Source organism: Taudactylus pleione, unplaced genomic scaffold (genome assembly GCF_031769625.1).
Source record: "Taudactylus pleione unplaced genomic scaffold, aTauple2 ptg000006l, whole genome shotgun sequence".
NCBI classification, from domain to species: domain Eukaryota; kingdom Metazoa; phylum Chordata; class Amphibia; order Anura; family Myobatrachidae; genus Taudactylus; species Taudactylus pleione.
Genome location: NW_028284409.1, coordinates 24,561,793 through 24,578,064, shown reverse-complemented (window position 1 = coordinate 24,578,064; position 16,272 = coordinate 24,561,793). Strand labels below are relative to the sequence as shown.

At 45.2% G+C, this 16,272-nt stretch overlaps 1 protein-coding gene across 3 annotated transcripts in view; it reads right to left on the bottom strand.

Moving 5' to 3' along the window:
- The window catches only part of SASH1 (SAM and SH3 domain containing 1), a 272,900-nt gene that overhangs the window by 123,153 nt on the left and 133,475 nt on the right, over nucleotides 1-16,272 (bottom strand). The gene's annotated exons all lie outside the window — the stretch shown is intronic.

The following is a 16,272-nucleotide window of genomic DNA, read 5'->3' as shown; positions in this document are numbered from 1 at the left end:
TGAAATAGCTTTTGAGTTGATAGTCCCATTACTTTTGGCTCCTTAAAAAGTGGGAGGCACATATAGAAACCATTTTAATTCCTACACCGTTCACCCGATTTGGATGTAATTACCCTCAAATTAATTCTGAAAGTCTGCAGTTAAAGCACATCTTGTTTGTTTCATTTCAAAGCCATTGTGGTGGTGAATAGAGGCCAAAATATGAAAATTCTGTCAATGTCCCAATATTTATGCACCTGACTGTATATATTTCCAGTGTGTACCCAGAAATAAAGGATAAATCAGACTTGCTTAGTATTTAATATGATCGGCAGAATTGACAACCAACTGATTAGTAAATATACCCCTAAATGTACTAATGAGCAAAACGTGACTGTATACTTGCAATATGCTGCTTATCGGAGAAATGACAAACATTTTTTAAATGTTAGCTGTATTAATATAATAAGAATGTTTTGTCTCTCTGTTTGTTTCAAGTTTCCGGAGAAAAAAAAAACTACTGAACCGATTTTCATAAAAATTGCATAATTTTGTAGTGGAAACTCCTAGAAATAACCTGCACTTTGTTTCATCTCAATTGTCAGGATGCGGCCTGAGATCAGCCGCTACTCACCTCTTTCCTGAGTTACAAGTTCACCTCTCACATTGTTACTTGGAGCAAGTCTGCATCTGGATTCCAAGTGTTTTCCACAGCTAATCCGTGTCTGGATACTTAGTACATATAACCTTCGCTATACAGCGTCAGGATCACCAGAGCTGCTATCCATCGCTATTCAGCGTCTAGATACCCAGTCACCTATCCTTTGCTAGAGAGAGTCAGGATCACCGGAACTGTTACCCATCGCTATTCAGCGTCTGGATTGTCAGTACAGCTACTCATGATGAAACAGTATCTGGATCCCTGGTGTTGCTTTCAGCATTCAGTGATTTGACTTACTATGCATTCATCATTACAGAAAGTCAGTCTCAGGATCTCCTGTGTCTCCCAGAGCAAGCCGGCGCCCAGTTCATTTCCAGTACCACTCCATTTCCAGTGTTTCCCAGTGCCATCCCATTTCTAGTAATTCCCAGTTTGTCTCATTGCTAGTAATCTCCAGTGTTACAACAGCTTTTAGTAACTTCCAGTATTATTACATTTTCCAATAATTCTCAGTGTTATTTTCTAGTATTTCTATCCCTGTCTTCTGCCAGTCCCAGGTACCTGTCCAGAGGGCCGCAACCTGCTCACTTGGTGCGGCGAAACCCAAATCCCAATAGGAGGTGTCACTGGTGAAGACCACCAAGTAGGTTAAACTCCGCGCCTCTGGGTAGGCCTTGCCAAAACTGAGTTTGGCCGCAATAGGAAGACATTTTCACTGTCACCCCCATCAGTTGCTGCTCTACCACCCTAGCCCCCAGTTCTTGGCCTCATCAGAGGTGTCCCTAGTGCCCGGTCGTGACATCAGTCAAGTTAAAGCTGAGCAATGACAAAAACAAAATGTATTAACATGATCAATGCAATAGATAGGTGTGGAACCATCCGCATGGCCGGTAAGGGGTGGGGGGAGAGACGCTTTGGGCACACGTTCACTTGGATAGGCTACATAGCAGTCACACATGATATAGGTGTGATAAGATGCTGCTACCACCAGTCTGTATTGCACCGTTGGTTACGTGGGTCACTCCCATGACAGGGCCCCTATGCAAAGCAAAACAACTGGAAGACCTCAAATAAAACATAAATGCTGGCAGGAGCGATTTCATCATAGGCGAAGCCGCGGGCAACAGCTATTAATGAAATATAATTGCATCTGTATTACTACTTCTAAATGTTACCAATAGTGCTATGAAAATGACTTGGAAAGTACATGCACATGTGAACACCAACACAGGCTAGACCAGTGTTTCCCAACTCCAGTCTTCAGGGTACCCTAACAACGCATGTTTTCCAGATCTCTTCACAGAATCATCAGTAAAATAATTAGTGGATCTTTTAAAATGTGTTAGGGGTCTATTTACTAAGCAGTGTTAGGAGACAGAGTGAAAAGTGATAAGAAAGTGATAAGGTGCCAGCCAATCAGCTCCCAACTATCATTTTAAACACAGCCTGTGAGATGGCAGTTAGGAGCTGATTGGCTGGCACCTTATCACTTTTCACTCTGTCTACTAACACCGCTTAGTAAATAGACCCCTCAGTCAGTAATAATCACACCTGCGCTTCAGCATAGAGATAAGCAAAATATGCACTGCTAGGGTTCCCTGAGGACTGGAGTTGGGAAATTCTGTACTAGGCCGTGAGCTAGGGGAGCATAGATTGTCCTCTGTCTCTTGTAAATTAGCAACAGTCCACATATTAAAATGTAACACTTCACTATGGTATGTACGATATACAGATTAAATAATTAATAAAACAATCTGCCTGAAGAGCATCATATTACCAACATCAAGGTGTGGAGAAAAAAAACACGTTAAAAGCACAGAATCAAGCATGTACATGAAAAGTTTATTGCAGCTCATTTTAAAAATCACATAACCCTTTACACGTAGTAAACAGATGAGTAATTTTGTACATTTGTAAATGTTATACAAACCTCACCACACAAAAGCATGAAAATACATTACAGAAAACTGGAAGTAGCATAATCCAAAGAAGTGGACAAAGGCTAAAACAATATTCTAACACTTTCTAAAAGCAGAATTAGCAACTCACAAGGAAACCCCTAAAGCCGTCAGAGTAATGAAATGAATGTCTTTATAAAACATACCCTTTAACGAAAACATAACAAGAAAGAAGATTGACTCCTGAGAAAGACATGATCGTGGTATGTAGTCACCATACAAAATGTCGGCATGTTAATAATGTCCTCATGTTCAGTGTCGACATATTCATAATTTCGGCATGTACAAAATAACGACATTATGAACATAGTAAAGTTAGGCTGAGATTTGTGTGAAATAGGACTGCCGACATTCAGAATGTCAACATTGTTATACCACACCCATCATCATATATATCACTGTCAAAATCAAACAAAGTATGCATACAGGATGACAGCTCCACTAACACCCAGAAGTGTGCTCTGTGTTTGGTGACACCCCCTCCATGTATCCTCCTGTGTACACTAATCAGACCCTTTTCTCAATAACTGATAAAATCAAAGATATTATTAATTATTATTATCATCATAGATTTGTGAGGTGCCACAGGGCTATGCAGCACCAAACTGTGGGAAAAAGGTCACACATAAAACAAAGTAAATGCAGACATGAATACAAAAGGTAGACGGGACCCTGCTCATGACAGATCATAGAGTCTATCCGGAAGAGAGTGGAGATTGGGACAACTGTCAGGGTGATAGTTGAGGTAGTAAAGGTGAAAGTAGGGTATGCCATAATAATAGGTTGATTAGAGAGTATTTAAGAATTTAAAGACTGTCGGAGAGTCTACCCAATTCTATAATTGGGTAGCAGCAGTGGGAGAATAAAACAAACTTTTATAACTGTAAGGGGTTCACCAAGAAGGTTCTAAGGTTCACAAAGAGCAATATCTAGAACACTTCTCAAGAAATCCACAGATATATCCTCATATATCTAGCCACAATATGCCATGGGGTGTGAGAGAGCCGCTAGGTCCCATGTGACTCTGCCTACGCCCGATAATGTGTCTCAGTCGAAATGCGATTTGACAAAGACACACCAGGAGACTGCACAGATTAATTTGATGTGTGGCATTTGTATATCTGTGTGCGACTGTGGTGGTGGGAAAGTGTGGGGTTCCCTTCAAAAGTGCCAGCCAGGGGCACCGGGAGGGGCGGAGCGGGAACCGATTAACCAGGCTTTTTGGAGGGGCCCAAGACAGTGCTGCCCCGTCCCTGTATATCTTTCCTCACACTGCATCTGCGCACAGGCTCATTTAGGCAGCCATGTTGGACCAATGGGATCTGCGGGTGTGAAAGAGTTCTGATGCTGAGCCCGGTGTGCTTGTGAATAGGGACCTAGTAGTACCTATACTGGGCTGCAGACGTGATTGGCGGCCATGATGAGCGCCGGCTGCGACCTGTCCCAGAGGAATCCGCAGGAGGCTTCAAGCTCATTCTTATGATCGTTAGAGCGGCAGAGTTGTACATATCCTCATAGGTGCCGCTACCTCTTACATACATGCCCCATCCCCATTAGGATAATTATCTTGTACTGTACAAAGATAATTAAACTGGTGAGGATAGGGCATGATATGTGACACATGTATGTGACAAAACAGCAGAGAGAGCGCGCAGTAGAGCCAGCTAGAAAGACAAGCATATTATATTATATTATATTATATACACACACACACATATATATATATATATATATGCATATATGAACACAGGTTTTAAGCCGTGCCACAGCGGCTTGAAACCCTTCACACCGCAGGCTGGTCCCGGTTATTGACAGGGCTTCTCCTTTGCCGGCACTTGGAGATGACATCATCTGCAAGAGACAGTGAGCCAGCTCTCCATTGGGTGGTAACGGGACCTTTGTTGGATGACCCGGGTCATCCGTTCACAATGCCTTGTAACCCAGATCCTTCCCAGGGTTGGATTTCCAGGTCACTGACCAGGGTTATTTTTCAGGAACCCTTTCACACAGAGTCACCCAGGCTGGACCCGAGGTTTTGGTCTGAAAGGTGTATTAGTGAAATACACTGGTATTAGCGATTCAACAAATAAATAGTATACACAGTGTAAAGCATGGAACTATTTAAGTACATCACAAATCTTAGACCATACTAAAAGTTGTGACTGATTTGGAGGTCTTGCAAAAAAAGAAAAAAATCAATGAACCAGTAATCAACATGAGGGAGGAGGGGAATTAGCATGCGGCTCCAGAAAACACCTTATTTAGTGACGACCTAGTCACATAATTAGTGTGAAAGAAAATCTCTATTATAAATGCTATGGAGTGAATACACGCTCATTTATCTAAACACGGGCTGGCACTATGAGACAAATGGCTCCTCCGTTTTCTTATCACATTAGCATGAAACTGAAAGGAACTTTAAGGCTGCAAAGTTTTGACCCTGTTGGCATCCATGTGAGAAAGGGATGGATAACAAAATAGGTTCCATTCAATTATCTCCCCATTAGGTTTCCATGGAGACGGCACTAGAGGCAGGTCAAAACTTTCTCAGTAAATGCCAACACTGCAGCGTTTCATTGAACCCAACACACATTTGTATTTTTTTTTACTCATGTAAACAAAGCATATTACAAAGGCATTGTATGTTTAACTAAGAGCAGATTTATATGCAAGTCACTGATGACCATACAGATTACCGTTAGCTGTACATTTAGGCTTCACAATGTGCATGGACGACTGATAGCAACAACTGAACAGAAATCAGATATGAAATGCACCAAAATACAATATAGATGTCACAAAACAATAGTCACACCAACTATGTAAAATCTAATCAACTGAATAAAAAAAACCCTAAGGATGTGAGAGCACTGAGGATATTAGCAATCTATATCAGTATATGAAAATTTGTAGGGGTTAGAAATAGATCAGCTCTTTTTTTTCACTAGTTCTTCAATTGTTCTCTCTCTCTCTTTGCAATGGGCCAGAGGAGCATATACATCGTGTCACAGCTTAAAGTACAGACTAGCTCAGTGTTTGTGTTACCTACATTAAATGTTATTATATGTGAGCTGCTTATTTCCATCCTTCGCATTCCTTCCTTGTAAGCTATGAAGACATAGTATTGCAACTAGGGATGTGCGCCGGACCATTCTTGCTGGGAGTGGGATTTGGCTCTTATTCATTGTCCGGTTTTGGATATGGATTTACCAAACCTGCCGTGACTGGCTTTGATTTTTGATTTTTTTTTTTTACAAAAATTGACAAAAAAAGCTAAAATTACATAATTTGGGCTTTTTTTGTTCCTCGAGTATTATTAAGCTCAATAACATTAATTTACAGTAATTTACAGTCAATTTAGACCACCTCACAGCTTACAATATTGTTTTCACCATTATTGACCAAAGACTTGATTGAGCTGGCTGGTTTGTAAGCGACAGAGCCATACACCATAGTTTAAAGCACATCTATGAAACATTGCCACACAGCAGTGGCAGAAATGAAAGGTAGTGCAAGATGGAATTGTCCTTGGGCCCTCCCATCCACCCAGTGGAGTACGACCAGCAGAGTCACAGTACTTGTATACACAGTGGGCTTAGGGCCAAGGAGTCACGGAGCTTGTATACACAGAGGGATAAGGCCCAAGGAGTCAGTGCTTGTATACACAGAGGGCTACTTTTCAAATACAAATTTTGCAGTAAACAGTAATTATGTAAAAGGCATAGTACAAAAGAACTTCAAATCACAGATCGCAACTGCAACAGCGTGCACAGATAGGCTGATGGTGCTTACTACGCATGCATCGCAGTGCGCGTGCCGTCCAGTTCTGCGATCGACAAAGCCATTGCAGAGGGAGTGACGGGATGTCAGTGTTTGGGGGGTGGTGACAGGAGTGGTTGGAGAAACGCAGCCGTGCCTGTCCATTTGAACGCCGTTTCCTGGGCGGGCATAAATTAGCCACTGCGACGGCATTTGCAGCTTGACTACTCACTGCGTGCCATGAGAGTTGCAATTTCCGAGACAGGTCAGACCTGCTGTAATTCTGCGTGGTGGTCCGATGTTACCGGTGTATACGCAGGATTGCGAGGTCTTACGGATGTGCGATAGTGGGCGTCTCTATGCCAAGTATGCAGTTGCAGACATTAGCAGCAGATCTGCGTGCATAATAGCAGCTGCGATCACAATAGCAATCCATAGTGAATCAGGGCCAGTGTCTATATATACTGTCATATGAAACAACTCCTTTTCCAATTATAATAAAGTTATTGCATGCAAATAACTGAAAAACAGCAGAATAAACTTCACATTGTTACAGTTTCTTAAATAGCACAGTATAATTTAGAACTATTAAAACAGAAATTGAGATATATATATATATATATATATATATATATTAGTAAATAATCTCATTTAATTGCGATACAGGTTGAGTCTCCCATATCCAAATATTCCGAAATACAGAATATTTTTAGCATGACTGTGAAACCTTTGCTCTGTGATGGTTCAATGTGCACAAACTTTGTTTAAGGCATTAAATTATTGAAAGTATTGTATAAAATTTCCTGCAAGCTGTGTGTATAAGGTATATTCCGTTTATAGATTTGGGTCCCTTTCCCAAAATCTCATTATGGTATGCAAATATTCCAAATTACGGAATATTCCGATATCCCAAATACCCCTGGTCCCAAGTATTTTGTATATGGGAGACTCAACCTGTATTTGTGTTTGCCATCATAATATACAGCATACCTCCCGTCTCCCATGATTTATGAAGAGTGGACAAGTCCCGCTGAATCGCATCATCATGGCCCCAACCCCTGATCAACAATTCTGGTAATCTCTGTATTGTGCAGCGGGATGATAACGTGATCGCGCAGTCCCACCCCAAACTTGTGTCACACCCCTCACCACACCCTCAGCTGTGACGACCTGACTGTCTCCTCCCGAAGGGGGAAGCCAGATTTTTTAGCAAGTATGGGTTAGATATTTTTAAGGTTGTGACCAGCTGGATGTGTGGTATGAGCACATATACCCAGCCTGTTGGGGCATATTTTAATATATCATGTTTAAACCCAGAAGACACTAAAGCAGACCTGGAGATTCTGGATATTTTCTGGAAAGTAGCCACAGGGGTTCTGACAACGCAGGATGAGGCCTTAAAAACTATAAAGCCCAGGAGTTACATGATGAAGTTTACGAACATACAGGAAAGAAACGCTGGGACATACAGATGCGATGTGCATACTAAACAAGACCACAGGTTAGGTAAATGTGTTTATTTTGTGTTGAAGGTGCGGAATCCTATGATGGAAGCAGTATGAAATACCACCGGCTGCATGGCCAGGAGTTCGAATCCCGGCAGCGGCAGGCAGACAAATGAAGAGATCCCGGCTGGAAATCCCGATAGTCCATAGGTGAATACTTACTAACCTAACCCCCCTAACCCTAACCCTCCTTAGGGGTGCCTAACCTTAACCTCCCCCCCCTGTGCCTAAACCTAACCCCCCCCTTACCTGCTGCCTAAACCTAAGTCCCCCGGGGTGGTGCCTAACCCTAACCTCCCCCCGGGGACACCTAACCCTAACCCACCCTCCCCCTAGTCTAACCCTAACCCTCTCAGGGTGGTGCCTAACGATCGGGATGCCGGGCGCCGGTCTCCCGGCGTCGGAAAAATGACAGGCGTCTACATTTAGACGCCTGTCATTTAACCCTCGCCGAGATAAAGCAGTCGGGAAGCCGGTTGTCGGGCTTACGTCAGCCTGCTACCCGATTGCATCCCCCTACGATTACCAGTCTCAGCGCTGACAAGTTACTTGCTAGGAGCCAGAAGGTGATGGCTGACGTACCTCAAAGACCGAGACGAGTTACAGACCACCCAGAGGTTAAACCTATTAAATTACAAACACGAGTGTTCACATGCTGGGGGCTGGCATCAATGCTGGGATACTGGCAGGCATCGTTTATGCATGGGTACGTTGTTATGTGTCTAGATGGAAAAAGAGTGATATCGAGGAAGGCAATGTTAAACCTTCCTAAATTCCACTCTAGTCACTGCTGCATGGACTCCACTCAGAGACCACTGCCTGGCCTTCACCCAGATCCAAAGACCACTAGCCAGCCTCAAGCCCACTCCAGAAACTGCACCAAAGACTGCTGACCAGTCTCCATCTTGCCCCAAAGGCCACAAGCCTGCCCCCAGCCCACTCAAAAGAACACTGGCTGAAAACTAGCTCACTGTAGAGACTGCTGGACAGCCTCCGACTCTCCCGAGGGACTTCAGACCTGCATCCATCCCACACCAAAGACTGATGGCTGGCCTTCAGCCCACTCCAGAGACCACTGCCTGGCCTCTATCCAGCAACAGAGACCGCTGGGTCAACATCTAGCCTGCTTCAGATACCACACCAGAGACCACTGTCCAGCTTCCATCCCATGCCTAAAACTTGCTGGCTAAACTACAGCCCATTCCAGAGACTACTAGTCAGCCTCCAGCTTGCTCGCAAGACCACTGGCCAGTCTCAAGAAGCACCAAAGGGAGGTGGTCTTCATCCAGGTCACCCCAAAAGACAAATGGTCTGTCTCCATACTGTTCAAGTGACCACTCCAAAGACTACTTTTTAGCCTCCAGCCCAGCTCCACAGACTGCTGGCTAGTAGTCTCCTTCAAAGACTGCTTCAAAGGCTGCTCATGGACCTCCATCTCACTCCAAAGACCACTGGCCATACTCCAGCCCACTCCAGAGACCGCTGCCTGGACTCCATGCAGTTCCAGAGACCGCTAGCCAGCCTCAAGCAAAACTCACCGAAGTCTGCTGGCGAGCCTCCAGCTGGCCCCAAAACCCACAAGCCTGCCCCCAGCCCACTTCAGGGACCACTGGCTAGAAATCAGCCCACTGCAGATACTGGTGGCCAGCCTCCAGCTCTCGCAAGAGACTGCAGGCCTGCATCCATCCCACATAAAAAAACTGAAGGATGGCCTTCAGCCAACTCCAGAGACCACTGGCAAACCTCTAACACACCCAGCAACCACACCAGAGACCACTGTCCAGCCTGCATACCACTCCAGAAACTTTCTTGCCATGGTCAGCCCATTCCAGAAACTGCTGGCTAGCCTCCAACTATCTCCAGAGACTATTGACCAGACTCCAGAAGCACCAGAGAGAGGATATCTTCCTCCAGGTCACCCCAGAGGCAATGGGCCTGCCTGCAGGCTGTTCAAATGACCACTCCAGTTACCACTGGTCAGCCTCTAGCCCACTCCAGTGACCACCGACTGGCTTTCAGCTCGCACAAGAGACTAGGCTCTAGCTTTACAAGTAACCATAGGCCTGCCTCCTGGTGGCTCAAGAGACTACTCCAGAGATTGCTGATTGGCTTCAAGCCCACTCTAGGGAGCATTGTTCAGCCTCCAGACTGCTCCAGAGACTGCTCGATGGCCTCCACACACTTCAGATTGTTGGCCAGCTTCCAACTTACTGGTTGGCCCAAGGGCACTCCAGAGATCCCTTGCTGCCTTACCGCCCAATCAAGAGATTGCTTGCCAGCCTCCAGCTTGTCCCACTTCCTCCTGGTGGCATATGAGACCGCTCCAGAGACTGCTAGTTGGTCTCTAGCCCACTTTAGAGACCATTGGTCAGCTTCAAGCCTTCTCCAAAGACTGCTTCAGCCTGTTCCAAAGACCTCTGCCCAGCCTCCAAAGAATGCTGGCTGGTCTCCGGCTCACTCCTGATACCTCTAGCTGGCCTCCAGCCCACTTTAAAGACTGCTGGCTGGCATGTCTTCCAGTCCACTCCAAGGACTGCTGCTTATTGGCCTCCAGTCCAGTCTAGACACTGCTCTAAAGACTGCTGGCTGGCCTCTAACCCACTTCAGAGATGCTGCATGGCCTCCACCCAGCTACAGAGACCACTGGTCAGCCTCTGTCTCATGCCAGTGACCATTGGCTGGCCTCCAACCTGTTCCAGAGATTATTGGTCTGCTTCCAGCCTGTTCCAGAGACCACTGGCTGGCATCCAGCCCCCTTCAGAGACTGCTCCAGAGGCCACTAGTTGGCCTCCTGCCTGCTCTAGAGACATTCGGCATCCAGCCCACTGGCTGATTTCCAGTTGGTTCAAGAGACTGTTGACCTGCCTCCAGCCTGCTCCAGAGACCACTGTCTGGCCTCCAGCCCATTGCACAGATCAATGGGCAGCCTCCATCCCACTCCTGAGACTGCTGGCCAGCCTACAGGCCTTGCAAAAGACATTTCTTTCTTCATCCCACTCCAAAGACTTCAAGCCTCTGCTGCTTGATTTTCACCCAGTTCCTTTAACTACTGGCCAGCCTCCAGTTCACTTCAGAGACCGCTGCTTGGCCTCCACTCAGCTCCAGCTAAAAAAACTGTTACATTTACACTGTAGATTTTCATCCACTGTATAAATAAAAGATATTTTCTGTACCTACTCAGATCCTTCTATTCCATATCGTTACAGCTGCGTAATTGGTATTGTTGTTCTTCAAGCACTGGTGGCCTTGACCCATAACCTATTGCCAGGACCTTCAGTGTGTTGATATGAGTCACCCATGTGCAATGGAGGCTGGTTACGCTATTCATTGGGTGGACTAGAGATTGGTTTATTAACCAGGTAGAACAGCTGAATGTAAGACAATACAGGGTTAATAAAGCACAATGCAGAAACATGCAATATAAGACATATCCAGTTGGGTGTAGGTTAATGCTGGTGGTGTGGGTTGGATGGCGCATACACCTACATATACATGCAGTGGAGGTAGTGAAATACAGTGCGTCCGGAAAGTATTCACAGTGTTTCACTTTTTCCACATTTGGTTATGTTAATTTATTCCATTTTGGAATAAGGTTGTAATTTTTGTCCTCAAAATTCTACACACAATACCCCATAATGACAACGTGTAAAAAGTTTGAGATTTTTGCTAATTTAATAAAAAAATAAATAAATAAAAAACTAAGAAATCACATGTACTGTACAAGTAATCCCAGCCTTTGCCACAAAGCTCAAAATTGAGCTCAGGTGCATCCTGTTTCCACTGATCATCCTTGGAGATGTTCCTGCAGCTTAATTTGAGTCCACCTGTGGTAAATTCAGTTGATTGGACATGATTTTATAGACTTGTCTATATAAGGTTCCACACTTGATAGTGCATGTCAGAGCACAAACCAAGCATGAAGTCCAAGGAATTGTCTGTAGACCTCCGAGACAGGATTGTCTCGAGGCACAAATCTGGGGAAGGGTACAGAAAAATATCTGCTGCTTTGAAGGTCCCTATAAGCACAGTGGCCTCCATCATCCGTAAATGGAAGAAGTTCGGAACCACCAGGACTCTTCCCAGAGTTGGCCGGCCATCTAAACTGAGCGATCGGGGGAGACAGGCCCTACTCAGGGAGGTGACCGAGAACACGATTGTCACTCTGTCAGAGCTACAGCATTCCTCTGTCGAGAGAGGAGAACCTTCCAAAAGGACAACCATCTCTGCAGCAATCCACCAATCAGGCCTGTATGGCAGAGTGGCCAGACTCCTTAGTAAAAAGCACATGGCAGCCTGCTGGAGTTTGCCAAAATGCACATGAAGGACTCTCGGACCATGAGAAACAAAATTCTCTGGTCTGATGAGACAAAGATTGAACTCTTTGGTGTGTATGCCAGGCGTTATGTTAGGAGGAAACCAGGCACCGCTCATCACCAGGCCAATACCATCCCTACAGTGAAGCATGGTGGTGGCAGAATCATGCTGTGGGGATGTTTTTCAGTGGCAGGAACTGGGAGACTAGTCAGGATAGAGTGAAAGATGAATGCAGCAATGTACAGAGACATCCTGGATGAAAACTTGCTCCAGAGCGCTCTTGACCTCAGACTGGGGCGACGGTTCATCTTTCAGCAGGACGACCCCCCTAAGCACAATGCCAACTTATCAAAGGAGTGGCTTCAGGACAACTCTGTAATATCCTTGAGTGGCCCAGCCACAGCCCATACCTGAATCCAATTGAACATCTCTGGAGAGATCTGAAAATGTCTGTGCACCGATGCTTCCCATCCAAACTGAAGGAGCTTGAGGGGTGCTGCAAAGAGGAATGGGCGAAACTGCCCAAAGTTAGGTGTGCCAAGCTTGTGGCATCATATTCAAAAAGACTTGAGGCTGTAATTGCTGCCAAAGGTGCATCAACAAATTATTGAGCAATGGCTGTGAATACTTATGTACATGTGATTTCTTAGTTTTTTTTTTTTTTTTAATTAATTTTGGAAAAAATCTAAAAAAAACTTTTTACACGTTATCATTATGGGGTGCTCTGTGTACAATTTCGAGGACAAATATATACATACATACATACACACACACACACACACACAGACTCTGTCATATGAAACAACTCTATTTCAAATTATAAGAAACTTATTGCATTTAAATACCCTAAATGCACCAGCCTAAAACTTCATATCGTGTTAAAGTTTCTCAAACAGCACAGAATAAATTATAATCGTTAAAACAGAGATTGAGAAATATATATATATATATATATATATATTTATTAAGAATCTAATATTTAATTTTGAGATTTGTGTTTGTCATCACAATTTATCTCCAAACTCCCATGGTTTATGAAGAGCAGTTTCATTTTGATGGTTCTGTAATGCTCTGCTGATAGTGTAAACTTTGTCCAGTAGGTCAATAAATGGGGAGATGGGGAGAAAAAGCACCTTCACTATTGCTGTGCTGTGAATATTTGCCACATAGCAGGAATAAAGTGCGACTGTATGGGTAGTAAGGGGCAGCCTAAACACTTAAAAAAAAAACATTGGATTATACATACCGATAGCTCAGTTTCTTCGAGAGACTCCATGGCAGCCTACACCGTGGGGAATAGGACCTGCTCCCCCTAGTATAGACACAATTTTTTTCAGTGACGGCCTCCCCACCGTATATATAGCCCAGCCCCTTCCTCTGGTCCTAGAAAAAACACTTAAGGGAGGGTAACTATGGGCTGCCATGGAGTCTCTTGAAGACTGAATTATCGGTAAGTATAATCCGATGTTTTCTTCTTCGTTCCTCCATGGCAGCCTACACCTTGGGACATACCAAAGCGAATATACAGGGGAGGCAATAACCAAACCTCATGATTTCTGCATATCAGTAATTTTATTTAAGTGCTTCCTGAAGCACCCTCTCTCCAAAGTAAGACTTTGACAAATCCAATGCATAATGAGAGGTAAATGTGTGCACTGACGACTATGCCGCTGGTTTACAAATCTCTTCTACCGAAGCCTTCGCCTTCCTTGCCCAAGAATTAGCTACAGCCCTATTTGAGTGTGCTCTAAGGGTCTCCGGTACCTTAAGTACTTCTTTATTGTATACCAAGATAAGAACTTCTCTTATCCATCTTGCAATGGTCTGTTTAGTAGGACTATGGCTTTGTCTAATTCCATATGGTCAGTGATCGCAAAGAAATGTCTGGGTCCCAGAGACTCCACTATTTGTGGGTCCCATTACATATTATGGGGAATGAGGGCAGGCAGCTGTCCCTCACTGCCTGTAGTGCATAAAAATGTGCTATTGCACATATTTTGTGATGACTATCATACTTTACTATTGTTTTGTACAAATATACTGACACAAATATAGACATTAATTTGAAATACACAATCATTTAAAACACAAAACTGTAAACCAGGATAGTTAATAAAACATAAAATAATAGCATCATCCATATGGGATACATTCAGTATCCAGACAAAGGGGATGCTGGCGGTCAGAATACCGATGCTGGAATCCGAACACTTATCAGAATCCTAGCACTGGCATCCGGAAAGTAAACAGCGGGGTAGAGATTAGGACGAAGGGGGGAGGGTTAGGATTAGACACAAAGGTGGGAGGGTTAGGATTAGGCACTAGGGGAAGGGTTAGGATTAGGCACTGTGGGGAGGGTTAGGATTAGGCACTAGGGGGAGGGTTAGGATTAGGCACTAAGAGGGGAGGGTTAGGATTAGGCACTAGGGGGAGGGTTAGGATTAGGCACTAAGAGGGGAGGGTTAGGATTAGGCACTAGGGGGAGGGTTTAGATTAGGCACTAGGGGGAGGGTTTAGATTAGGCACTAGGGGGAGGGTTTGGATTAGGCACTAGGGGGAGGGTTTGGATTAGGCACTAGGGGGAGGGTCTGGATTAGGCACTAGGGGGAGGGTCTGGATTAGGCACTAGGGGGAGGGTCTGGATTAGGCACTAGGGGGAGGGTCTGGATTAGGCACTAGGGGGGGGGTCTGGATTAGGCACTAGGGGGAGGGTCTGGATTAGGCACTAGGGGGAGGGTCTGGATTAGGCACTAAGAAGGGAGGGTTTGGATTAGGCACTAAGAAGGGAGGGTTTGGATTAGGCACTAGTGGGAGGGTTTGGATTAGGTTGCAGGGAGGGGGAGTTTAGGTTTAGGCACTAGTGGGGGAGGTTAAGGTGAGGCACTGGGGAGGGTTAGGGGTAGGGAGAGGTGGAGGGTTAGGGGTAGGGAGAGGGGGAGGATTAGGATACCGACCGACGAGTGTCGGTATCTTAACCCTGGTGGTATGCCAGTGTCTGGATTTTGACCACCGGCATCCTGTACCCATCCCCATCTATATAAATACAAAAAGGCACAACCCCCGTGTTACCAATGCTGCACAATAAGTTTCCGCCTTATGTGCTCTGACAGTTTGCGGAAATAGAGCCTACTGACAGAATATTACATGTGCAGCTTCCTATTTCACACTAAGATGTTGTTGCATGTATGTAGCTTCCCATGTCACACTGACAGAATAATACATTTGTGTAGTTTTAGGTTACTCACTGACAGGGTTGTGACAACCTGTGGGAGGAAGGAAGGAGGAGGCAGCATGATATGATCCCATGTCAGCACAGACGGTGTAATGGCTAGCGTTACTGCCTCACAGCAATTAGGTCATGGGTTCAATTCCCACCATGGCCCTAACTGTGTGGAGTTTGTATATTCTCCCTGTGCTTGCGTGGGTTTCCTGCGGGTAATCCGGTTTCCTCCCACATTCCAAAAATAATATGAGATATGGTAAGAACTTACCCTTGTTATCTCTATTTCTACGAAGTGCATAGGGTTCCACAGGATACCTTGGGGTATAGGTGTGACGTCAGTCGCAGGGCACCAAAGAGTTAAGATTTCAGCCTCCCAGAATGCACTAGGTCCCCCTCCTATACCCCGCCCCCCGGCAAAGGCACCTCAGTTAGTTACCAAGCCATAGGCCGGAGGAGGAGAAGGAAGAGAGAGAACAAAGATCTGGACACATACAAGAATCACATTCTCACCAGAGGGAGACGGAAAACCGGTGACCAGAGCAAAGCCCATCTGCAGCACAGGTGCGACAGGGCGGGAGTCCTGTGGAACCCTATGGACTTCGTAGAAATAGAGATAACAAGGGTAAGTTCTTACCATATCTCATATTTTCTACTTCAGGGTCCATAGGGTATCCACAGGATACCTTGGGGATGTCCCAAAGCAGTATCCTTTAAGGGTGGGGACGCTCCTGTGCAGAAAGGAGAATCCGCCGCCCGAAGGAAGCATCCGAAGGTGTCAAACCTGTAATACCTCACGAAGGTGTGGACAGAAGACCACGTAGCAGCCTTGCAGATCTGAACTGCCGAGGCACCACGTCGAGCTGCCCACGAAGG